The 10,815-nt window shown below is 58.1% G+C and overlaps 1 pseudogene; it reads right to left on the minus strand.

Annotated features, from left to right (window-relative positions):
* Positions 1-1,334: 1,334 nt before the first annotated feature.
* On the minus strand, positions 1,335-10,551 carry LOC136482303 (pectinesterase/pectinesterase inhibitor PPE8B-like; annotated as a pseudogene).
* Between the last annotated feature and the right edge of the window lie 264 nt (positions 10,552-10,815).

Consider the following 10,815-nt stretch of genomic DNA (forward strand, 5'->3'; position numbering starts at 1 on the left):
TTCCAAGACTGCGCCTTAGCAACCGATACACCACCTCCAAAGGCCGTCACGATCTTGTGGAGCGCAACAACCAGCCACTAGGGCTCCCGTCCTGCAAGCAATCGAAGAACTAGCAAGAACAACGAAACAAGCACTGAATTTGCAAGATGAAATTGAAAACCTCAAACTGAATCTTATTATGAGTGGAGTTCCGAAGACAAAAAGACGGGCGGCTGGATCAGCACGCGCGCCTACAAGCAAGTAGCAAAGGCTAAACTTGATCTAAACAAAATCCAAGTGTTCCTGGTGGCAGCTAAGGGGTATATGACGTGTGGAGGATGACCACAAGAGAGTTTGGGTCGTGCTCCAACCCTAGGACGCGTCCCTACTGGACTCTAAATGATACAAGCCCATTGGGCTAACTTAAGGTGGCGCAACACCCTAGACAGAATAGACCTCTCGGTGATTTTTGGACTGTTGACGCCGCTTCTGAGCAGGTATGAGTATGAGGTCAGATCCGTATGAAAGTAGACTTTATTAGCTTTTCAACAAGTCCAGAATCACCCCAATCCAGCTCCGTATGTAACCGTGGCGACCGTCGCAAGTTGGAGGTGTGCTGCAGTCCGAATCCAGCCTACGCGAGTCCTTTTCCCTTTCGGTCTTCTCCTTGATTCCTAATCAAAACAAGAGTGCACGTGTCTCCAAGATCTAAACAGGATAGACAAGAGCTCAAGAAGGAACTCACTTGATGATTAACTTTTCGAGCACGAGCACGAGTAATAGGACCAGCAGGTGTCGGCGTGGACGGCGTGGATGTATGATCGGTGTTGATGTCCTCATCACCCTAACCCTAATTTTCCCCTTTTTGATTTTGAGTTTGTTCTTTTCGGTTTTATCCGAATGGGGAAAAACTAGGGTTAGGGTTAGGGTTTGTTCTTGCCGATTCGATTTCTTTGCTTTTTATTTCTTTCTTTTCGTTCATCCGAATGGAAAAACTGGGATTAGGGTTAGGGTTCTACCCTTCTTTCTTCTTCCCCTTTTCTCTCTTTCGGATTTGCGTCTAGGGTTCTCGGAATCCGACCCTCCCCTTTTCCCTTCTTCAATCCCTTCTTCAGATTTGATTTGGGGAATTAGGGTTAGGTCTTAGGGTTCGGTTTTCTATTTTCTTTCCCGATCCGCATCAGATCGGTCGGATTCACTTCCCCGATCTGATTTCTTGTCAAACCTTGGCTCCGGTACCATTGTTAGGTTTCGTTTTAGGTATATTCATCAGATCGGGATACTTAGCATAGTAGGAATAGATGTTCGGGATCACAGAGAGACAGAGAGAGGGGTGATAGGTTGCAAACCATCAAATGCCGTAGTTGTCGAAGCTCCAGCCGGGGTTTCGTTGACGGACGCCATCTGCGCGCCGGCAGCGACGTTCGGTGGAGAGGGAGTCGGCGCTGTGGCGTCCTCGGCGGCGGCGAGTGCGTCGGGGTGGCGTTGCCGGCGTCGGTGGTGCTTCCCGTCGCTGGCAGCGCCCCTTCTCAAGATCGGGTCTAGGGTTAGGATGTCGGTGGGGTGACTGGCGGCGTGGTCAACCTCGTACCGCGAGCCCCGGCCCCCACCTTTCCTTTATAGCGCTGTGCGACGGGGGCCCACCAACCATGTAGGGTTGGGCGCCCCCGATCAGGGCACGAGAACAAGGCCCAGTTAGGCCGTTGGGCTTAACTGGTGGGAGATCAATCCTAACACGCCAATGTACGGCTGCATGAACACCACCCGCAAGTACTGCTTCCACGGCCGGCCGAGGTACGTCTGTGTCGGCGGCGCCGCGGCGGCGGTGGCGTTGGTCGTCCCGTCGAGGAGGTCGGCGTGGGCGGAGACGTTGCAGAACTGGAAGGCGAATCCCGTGGTCATGTTGGCGTCGAGTCGCCCCTGCGCGGTGACACGGAGTTCTTCTGGTCGGGCAGCGGGCGGCGCGCGAGGAGGGAGCAGTTCTGGAACACGGCGGCGGCGTTGCCGAAGACGAAGTCGACGGTGCTCGTGACGCGGCAGTCGCGGTAGAAGTGTCGGAGCGAGTGCGCGTACAGCGTGTCCTGGTAGCCCTCGAACGCGCAGCGGTAGAAGACGGAGAGGTCCGAGTCGCACCGCAGCGCCACGGCCTGGTGCTTCGATGGCCCCGCCGTGTTCTCGAACATCAGGTCACGCGCGATGAAGCCCTTGCCGCTCACAGCTGCAGGTGTGGGAGCAAAAACCGATCGAAATTGCGTCAGATTAGTGGTTGGCAGGCACAGCTGCGCTGCACAGGTACAGTAGGCAGGTCGACACAAATGCCCATCAGAGTCTCCATGACTCCATGCATGCGCATGTGCTCTGCTCGGCACCTGTGGGTGCGCCCCCATCGAGTACTACAGCACAGTACACTGTCCACTGGGCCAAAATGATCGCATGTTTCGTACTCAACACCTGACCTGAGCCAGGCAAGAACCAGAGAGCCGAGACTGGACGGCGGAATCCCGAGCCGAGATCACAGATACGCGAGAATTGGGCGCTGCCGATGCCATCCAACCCGCAGGAATTGGGCGCCCAGACGCGAACGCGAAGGATGCGCATATACGGACTCTCGAGTAGCAGGCGACGCAAGCAGCAACAGCAACGGCATCTTTTTTCTGCAGGAAGATGGAATCGTTGTTGCGTCGGTGCCGTCCAGTGGCGGAGCCTGAAGTAAAATAAAGGGGGGGGGCCATTTGTCAATTGAATCTATATGTACATAAGCAGTGAACAAAAATAATGGAAGTACTTATAATTAAACCACAGCAACACAATAGCCGAGCATAAAAAATTCTATAAAAAAGCAACATAAGATATCGATTGACAACCCCAATATATATTACTCAATTAGCAATTCTAATACACATACTATGTAGAATTTATCGATTGAAAAGTTAAGAAGGAAAAAAGATAGAAAAATCAACAAGACTCAAAACGGCGCATAGCAACAGAAGCAAAGAAAACATGCTAATGGAGTAACGGCTGAGCCGAGTGGGTGGGACCACTGCTACATAATTGCTTTTTTTTTTTATTTTTTAGATGGAGGAAATGCTACACGGTTTCTATGTCTGCGTAGAGACATGCATGCCTGACCCTGGCCGTGGGCTTACAATGCATGTAGACTTAGGGCGCATGCAAACTTACTGCTAACTCACAGACTTCACTGCTCAAGCAAGGACAGGGGCTTCAGCAAATCACGGAGGGAAAGGGGGGCCATGGCCCACTATGGCCACCACGTAGCTCCGCCATTGGTGCCGTCCGGACGGTCCTGGAGGCTGGAGCAGTGGAGCTCGATCGATCCGCGGCTCGCAAAAAGGACGCGCAGATGATGATGTATCAATGCTCTTGGCCCCTCGGCAGAGGCTCTGTGGGCAAGACGAGCTGCTAACCCCAGCGGCCCAGCCCATGCCCATGCATGGACAGTTGGATACGGAGGGGCCGGGTTATAGTTTTCTAAACGTGCCAGCACGGCACTACATGGCATTAGCCCGCCCTGGCACGGCACGCTAGGCACAGCTGATGAACCATGCCGTGCCGTGTCGTGCCACCGTACACGACTCCAGGCCCAGGCACGGCACTATCATTCCTGGAGCGTGCCGAACAAGTTTAAATGCCTCAGTTTCACCAATCATAAGAGGTAGGTCCAATCTAAGCATACGAACAAGTTCAACACGGGCTACCTCAGCACTGTACTCCCAACGACGAACAGAACCATCAGAATTAAAAGCAATATGAGTCTGAGTCATGCCCCGAGTCTTCTCAAGTTTCTTAGAACACTTAGCAAGATGTCGAGTAAGATGCCCAGTGCCATGAGCAGAATAAGCAGAGTAGCGCTTATGGCAATGAAGGCAAGTGGCAGCAAACCTGATCTTTCTACCTTTCTCAGTTTTGTAGTGCTTCTCAAAGTCCTCCCAGACAGCAGATGTGGAAGGGCAATTAGAACCGACAGGGCTAACCTCGCTCTGGCCACTGTCGGCATCAGCCACGTCGACTGGGGGGTCGGAGTCGTCGACGGGAAGGGGATCAGCAGCAGAACGGCCGAAGAGCACGGCAGCGTCCTCGCGGACATCATCGTCCTCATCATCTCCAGCCATCCCGCACATACGCAGCTCGTCATTCTAGGAGTGGTCAAACTCCCCGTCGTCGTGTCGCCCGGCGCCTGGGGCCATCTCTGTCGTCTCCGGTTCCTCGACGTCTGCCACAATCAATAGATAAAAGCAGGGTTAGGTTGGGGATTAGGGTTTGGGTTAGGGTTAGGGTTAGGGTTAGGGTTAGGGTTAGGGTTTACCCTTACCTCTACGGCCGTAGCCCCGTAAACGACGACGATGAGATGGACCGATTGCACACCCCCGGTACCTCAACGGAGACCAGAGCCCCGGAGGTGGTGGCAGCCAGCGATGTGGACGACAGACAGATGACGGAGATGCGGCGAGGATGCCGAGAACGAGGCTCAATCGACGTTCAGGGATGAAGAATAAGGGAATAGATGGAGATGAAGGGCGGGAACCACCGGATCTGAAAGAGAAGAGGGAGATTGAGGGCGGAGAGGGAGAAGAGGGAACCACCGGGCACCGGAACTGACCCCTTACCAGACGGAAGACTCCATGGTGACGGCATCGAGGAGCCCAGGTTACGAGTGCGGCGAAGAGCGGCGAGGAGCTAGGGTTACGAGTGCGGCGATGAGCGGGCGAGCGACAGAGTGAGTGGGGAGAGCCGGAGAGGAAAGGGCGAGAGGCTAGGGTTACGAGTGAGGGGTGTGGGGAGAGCGGCCGCATCGGGCGGCTTATATACCGGACCCCCTGGCCACCCGGCGATCCAACGGCGGGCCGACCTTTCGGCCTAGGCACGGGCACGGGCGAGGCCGGGCCGTACCGGGCTAGGGCCGTGCTTTTTCACACCGGACCCGTGCCAGCCCGTTTCGCGCGGCCCGTTTGGAAATTTATAGGCCGGGTGCATTTAAACTCGTGCATGCATGCATGGCATAGTATCCCAACTACAGTACACCGAAATCCAGAACTGGTCTGGTGTTAATGCTGCACGTTGGCAGTGTAGTTAAGGCGGGAGGGGCTTGAATTAAAGTTTTCCAAACGGGCCGCCCGGGCACGGTACGGCACTAGCACGGCGTGACACGACACTATCAGGCACGGCATCCTGACCGTGCCGTGCTGTGTAGTGCCGTCGTGCCACCACTCCGGCCCAGGCACGACACTAAGGAGTCCAGGCAGTGTCGTGCCGTGCCACAAGGCACGGCAGCCCAGCGGATTAGTGCCGTGCCTGGGCACTAAAACCTCAATAACACTTAAAATGTTCACAAACAGCAGCACAATTCTTCAAATCTTCAATCAAACTATCACGCTTAGAAGGGCGATTAGGCCTGCTGCTTGAGCCGTCATCACCAGCGGCTTGAGCTTGAGCGTCGCCCTGGACGGCGTTGGGGCCATCACCGTCGTCGACGGGAAGTGGGTTACCAGCAGTGCTGCCGTTGAGCTCCTCGGCAGCACGACGGCCGAAGAGCTCCTCGGCATCCCCAACGACATCGTCCTCGTCGTCTCCGGTCATCCCGCATAGGCGGAGCTCGTCGTTGATGGTCATGGAGAGACTGATGTCCTCCTGCTCGTCCGACATCTCGTCGTCGCCGGCCTCCGGTCCCTCAACGCCAGCGGCTTCAAAAAAAAAGAAACAGATCTAAGGTTAAATCAAGAAGAAGAAGAAGAGATGAAGAACAAACAATCAAGAACAAGAAGTGAAGAACACCGAATCAAGAACAAGAAAAGAAATGAAGTGAAGAACAAGAAGCAGATCTGAGCTCACCTCGCTTGACGGAGCACCAGAGGCAACGGCGACGCCGACGTCGCTCAGATCCGGCGTCCTGGTACCTCAACGCATCCTTGCGGAGCCCCAATGACGCCGGAGTCCAGCGAGGTCGACGAGACCAACGAGAGAGAGACGACGAGGAGATGGAGACGACTAAGCTACATCGCCGGTCAGGGAGAAGAGGGGGGTGTAGAAGGCCGTGCCGTGTGCCCGTGCCAGCCACCGCTGCCGTCACCAGCCACCGGAGGCCGGGAAGAAGAGAGGAGATCAGGTGAGTGAGCGGCTAGGGTTTCGAAGAAGAGAGGAGAGCGGAGCGGACTGCACTACTACAGAAATGAACTTGCGCAGCGTTGCATAATTGGCCTCCGTGGCGGGCACTGTTTTTGCCCGCCACGGTAATTCGGTGTCCGGCCGGCCACTGAGACACCCGCTGCGGTAAATGATTTACTGCAGCGGGCAACCTTATTTGCCCGCTGCGGTAAATCCCCATTTACCGCAGCGGACATCTTAACGCGTCCGCCACGGTAAATCCATTTACTGCAGCGGGCAACCTTATTTGCCCGCTGCGGTAAATCCACATTTACCGCTGCGGACATCTTAACGCGTCCGCCACGGTAAATCGATTTACCGTGGCGGACGTCTTAAGATGTCCGCCACGAAAAATACCCTATTTTCCGCGGCGGACATCTTAAGACGTCCGCCACGGTAAATTGATTTACCGTGGCGGACGTCCTAAAATGCCCGCCACCTAAAATGCGGGCGTCCTAAAATCTCCCAGCTCGGCCCCTCTCGCTCCCGTCGCTTTCCCAAGCCGCATCGGCGCCCCTCTCGCTCCCGTCGCTTTCCCAAGCCGCATCGGCGCCCCTCTCGCAAGCAGCGTCCGCGCCCCACCTGCTGAAGCCCGCAGCGTCCGGGGCTGCCTCGCCCGGCCTCCGTGCGAGCCCCGGCTTCCGACCGCGACCTGCTGCGCCCCTAGCCCCACCCGGCGTCTGGCTCCGCTCGTCTGCTCGGTGCGCGGCCTTGGCCGCCCTCCCCTGCGCCGTCCATCCCTACTCCGCGCACGACCTCCCTCGGTGCTCCGTCAGCTCGGCGGTGCCTCGTCCGTGACGCTGCCGTGTGCTCCTCCCTCCCCTCCGGTGCCCCCAGCACGTGCGCTTGCTGCCTCCATGAACGACGACGGCGCGGGGCTAGGGTTTCAAATCCAGTGAGTTCATCTCCCTCTCTCCCTCTTCCTCTCCATCTCCCTCACTCCTCCCTCTTCCTCTCTCCAGATCCGGCGACGGCGACCTCTTCCTCCACGGATCCGACGGCGGCGACCTCCTCCCCCACGGATCTGGCGGCTGCACCCTCCTCCTCCGTGGATCTGGCGGTGGAGCGACCGGATCCGGCGGTGGATCTCCACCACGGCCACGACGCTGGGACCTCCACCACGGCGGGCGAGGACGCGTCGACGCGGCGGGATCCGCGAGGAGGCACGGGGATCCGCGAGGAGGCGTCGGCGTGGTCCCCTGCGAGCGACTGGCGAGGTGGTGGCGGCCGTGGGAAGCCCGGGTCCGTTGCCGGTGGGCTCGAGAACGGGCTCGCCGGCGGGCTCCTGTTTTTTTTTGTTTTTTTTAAATGATTAACCGCAGCGGGCATCCTAACGTGCCCGCCGTGGTAAAAGTATATTTACCGCGGCGGGCACGTTACACCGCCCGCCGCTGTAAATAGATTAACCGCGGTGGGCAAAGCCGCCCGCCGCGGTTAAGCCACGATTTACCGTGGCCTCTAGGCCGCGGCGGACGGCTTTGCCCGCCGCGGAAAACCAAAAACGTCCGCCTCCAGTAAAGTTTGTGTAGTAGTGCTGGGAAGCGGCCGAGCGGGGGAGAGAATGAGCACAGTGCTCAGCGGCTCAGCGCAGCCAGGAGCGGCCGCTGGCTTATATAGCCACTCGTCCCAACCCTACATCCAACGGCTAGGAATCGCCGGGGTCTCCATCCAACGGCTCCAAGCTGTGCCGACCCCGTGCCGGCCTCTGGAGCGGGCCGTGCCCGTGTCGTGCCAACGGGCTGGCATCGCGGCCCAGGCACGGGCACGGGGCCGTGCCGTGCTTGGCACGGGCACGGGAGAGGCCAGGCCGGGCCGTTTTCGTACCGGGCCAAATCAGCATCGTGCCCGTGCTGGCCCGATGGGCCTGGCCCGTTTGGAAACCTTTAGCTTGAATGGTATACCACACTACTGTCTACTGCACAGTGCACTCGTCGTGCTTGTCCGTGGAAACTCCCGGCTCGCCGCATAGTTGCACCTACCTACAGCAGCACGATCGAGTGCGGCACGGGAACTGCGTGCGCCACAGCCTGTACAGCAGCACGATCCAGGGCTCAGGAGGCAACTAAATAACTAAAGATGTGCATGCAGCCCGTGGGCCAAAGGCCCGGCCCAAAGCACGGTTATTGGGCCCGACCCGAGCACGGCACGGCCCGAACCCTAACCGGGCCCGTGTCGGCCCGAAGCCCGTAGCAGGCCGGGCTTGGGCTGAGGCCTTGGCCCGCCGGGCGGCACGGCACGGCCCGTTTTACAACGGCCAGCCCGGTGGAGGCCCGTTTTAATTTATTGAGCTGGTCGTACTATTTTCCTTTCTAGGGTTTTATCTCACGAGGTGTGAGTTTTACCTAGAATGGTTTTTAATGAGGCGGCATTGCATAAAAAGCTCAAATCTTTTGTCATCTGGTGTTTCTGTGATCGTTAAATATGAATATGTGAACCTGTGATTGTGCTGTTAAATATGGTGTTTACTATGTAACGGGCTATGGGCCGGTCCGATGGACCAGTGGGCCGCGGGCTCAACGGGCTGGCACGGCCCGATATTCGGCCCACGGACCGTGCCTGGGCCGTCCGACAGGCACGGTGGACTGTTCAGGCACGGCCCGGTGGCCCGGCGGGCCAAAAGGGCCCGAGCCCGATCGGGCCGTGCCGTGCCGTGCCGGCCCGTTGCTCATCTTTATAAATAACGTGACATTGCATCAACTCCGGCATGCAGCAGGTAACTACTTCTGCTACTGCCAAGCCCGTGCCAGGGCAGGCTCCCCTGAAATTTTCGAACCATGGTGCTTTTCTCTCTGGATATCCATGTATGGTATTGGTACGGCGCCACCCCTGGGTTGGTACCGCACCGACCCGTGCTACTGCATGCTTTGCCGGTGATCTATGACATGCTTGCTGCCACACCTGACGTGCACCGCAACGTACAGTCGGTCGTAGCCATGCCACAGTGCAACGATGGCACCTTGACCATCTCTCGTACGTCGACAGACGTCTAATACAGTAGTAGTACTACTACTTAAAGCTGGTAATGTAAATTTACTGAGCTTATCCCAGGTGAATCTAGCTTACCAAAGCAAAGAAACTAGACATTGCTAGCGTTACCGAGAGAACCCGTGGTGGCTAGTGGGATTCATCACTTCGTCGTTCGTAGATTTTGCTTTGACCATGCATGCATGGACCACAGTATGATCCTCTACTCTTAAAACATGGTGGAGTTTTCACGAAATTTAATTATTTTTGAGGCAGAGCGGAGGAACAGTTAGGACACATGCTGCACTCAGACTCACCGACGGTGGCGGTGAGGTAGGTGGTGTAGCCGTCGACGTAGCTGCGGTGCCCGGAGATGACCGTGACGCCCATGCCGTCGCCGACCAGCATCAGGTTCCACTTCTTCTTCTTCACCTCCACCGTCTCCCTGTACACGCCTTTCTTCACGTAGATCACGTGCCGCGCCGCGCTCTGCGATGGCGCCGCCTCCACGGCCGCGCTCACCGTCGTGAAGTTGCCGCTCCCGTCCTGCGCCACCACGGCGTCCACCGGCAGGCCCCCGGGCCCTACGGGCATCTGCAGCAGCCGCCGATCCCTCGCGCGCACCCACCGCGGCGGGGCGGCGGCGCCGTGGCGGGAGGAGGAGGACGCCGCGGCGTTCGCGGAGGCGGCCGCGGCGGCGGCGACCTGGCCGAGGCCATCGGCGAGGAGCGAGGTGACGGCGTCGAGCCCCGTGGCGACGAGCGAGGCCAGCGGGGAGCCGGTCTGGTCCAGGCCTTCCTTGCAGGTGTCCTGGTTCCCGAGCGCGCCGCTCAGCCAGGACCGCAGGTCGGACCGCGCGTCGCCGGTGCCGACGAGGCGGCCGCCCGCCCCCGCCCCCGCCTCGGCGGGGCTTTATTCGTCATCCGAAGTGGTGGACATGGACCACGACAGCTCGTCGGAGGAGAGGTCGAGGAGGTCGAGGCAGTCGGCGACGGCGGAGGTCAGGCGGAGGTCGCGCCGAGGATGCCGCCGCCGATGCCGCCACGCCCCTGATCGCGTCCAGCGTCTCGCGCAGCGTGGAGATCAGCCCCGCCGAGACGCCGCCGCCCTCCTCCCTTGCCTTCGCCGCCGGGGGCGCCGGCGCCGGCGACGAAGGTCTCGGCGGGTGTGCATTGTTCGGGAGAAGCAGGGACGAGGCACTAGCAGCAGCAGCCAGCAGCAGGGAGAGCACGAGGAGGAGCTGAGGTGCTGCGGCGCGCGGAGACGTCGACGCCGACGCCATTGTTCGCGTTGGCTAGCTAGCGAGCTGAGAGTGAGTGTGTCGGTTGTGGGTTAACGCTCCTGCTCGGGGGGATGGGTTTTATAAGCATGCAACTGTTTTCTTTGTAAGCAACAGTTTGAGCATGTGTGGTGTCGCTGAACAGGTAGGGTAGTGAGGACAGGAAACGGGGTTTAGTCGTACAAGAAAGAGGCTTTGGAGGCTTCCCTCTCTGCACCAGTATTCGTTACAGGTGCTTTTCAGGGAGGTGTAGCCGTCGGTTGCTTTGCCTCCGCACTGATCAACTTTAAAGCAGGCGGTCGGTAAGCAAAACTTAAGTGACATTGTTTTTGTAAGTGAACACAAGTGACATTGTTAAGCAGCATTGTTATACTAGCACGTTTGTCTTTGTCCGTCGTTTGATGACCTAGCACTCCATCCCCAGCCTGTGTAGG

Source organism: Miscanthus floridulus, chromosome 9, assembly GCF_019320115.1.
Source record: "Miscanthus floridulus cultivar M001 chromosome 9, ASM1932011v1, whole genome shotgun sequence".
NCBI classification, from domain to species: Eukaryota; Viridiplantae; Streptophyta; class Magnoliopsida; order Poales; family Poaceae; genus Miscanthus; species Miscanthus floridulus.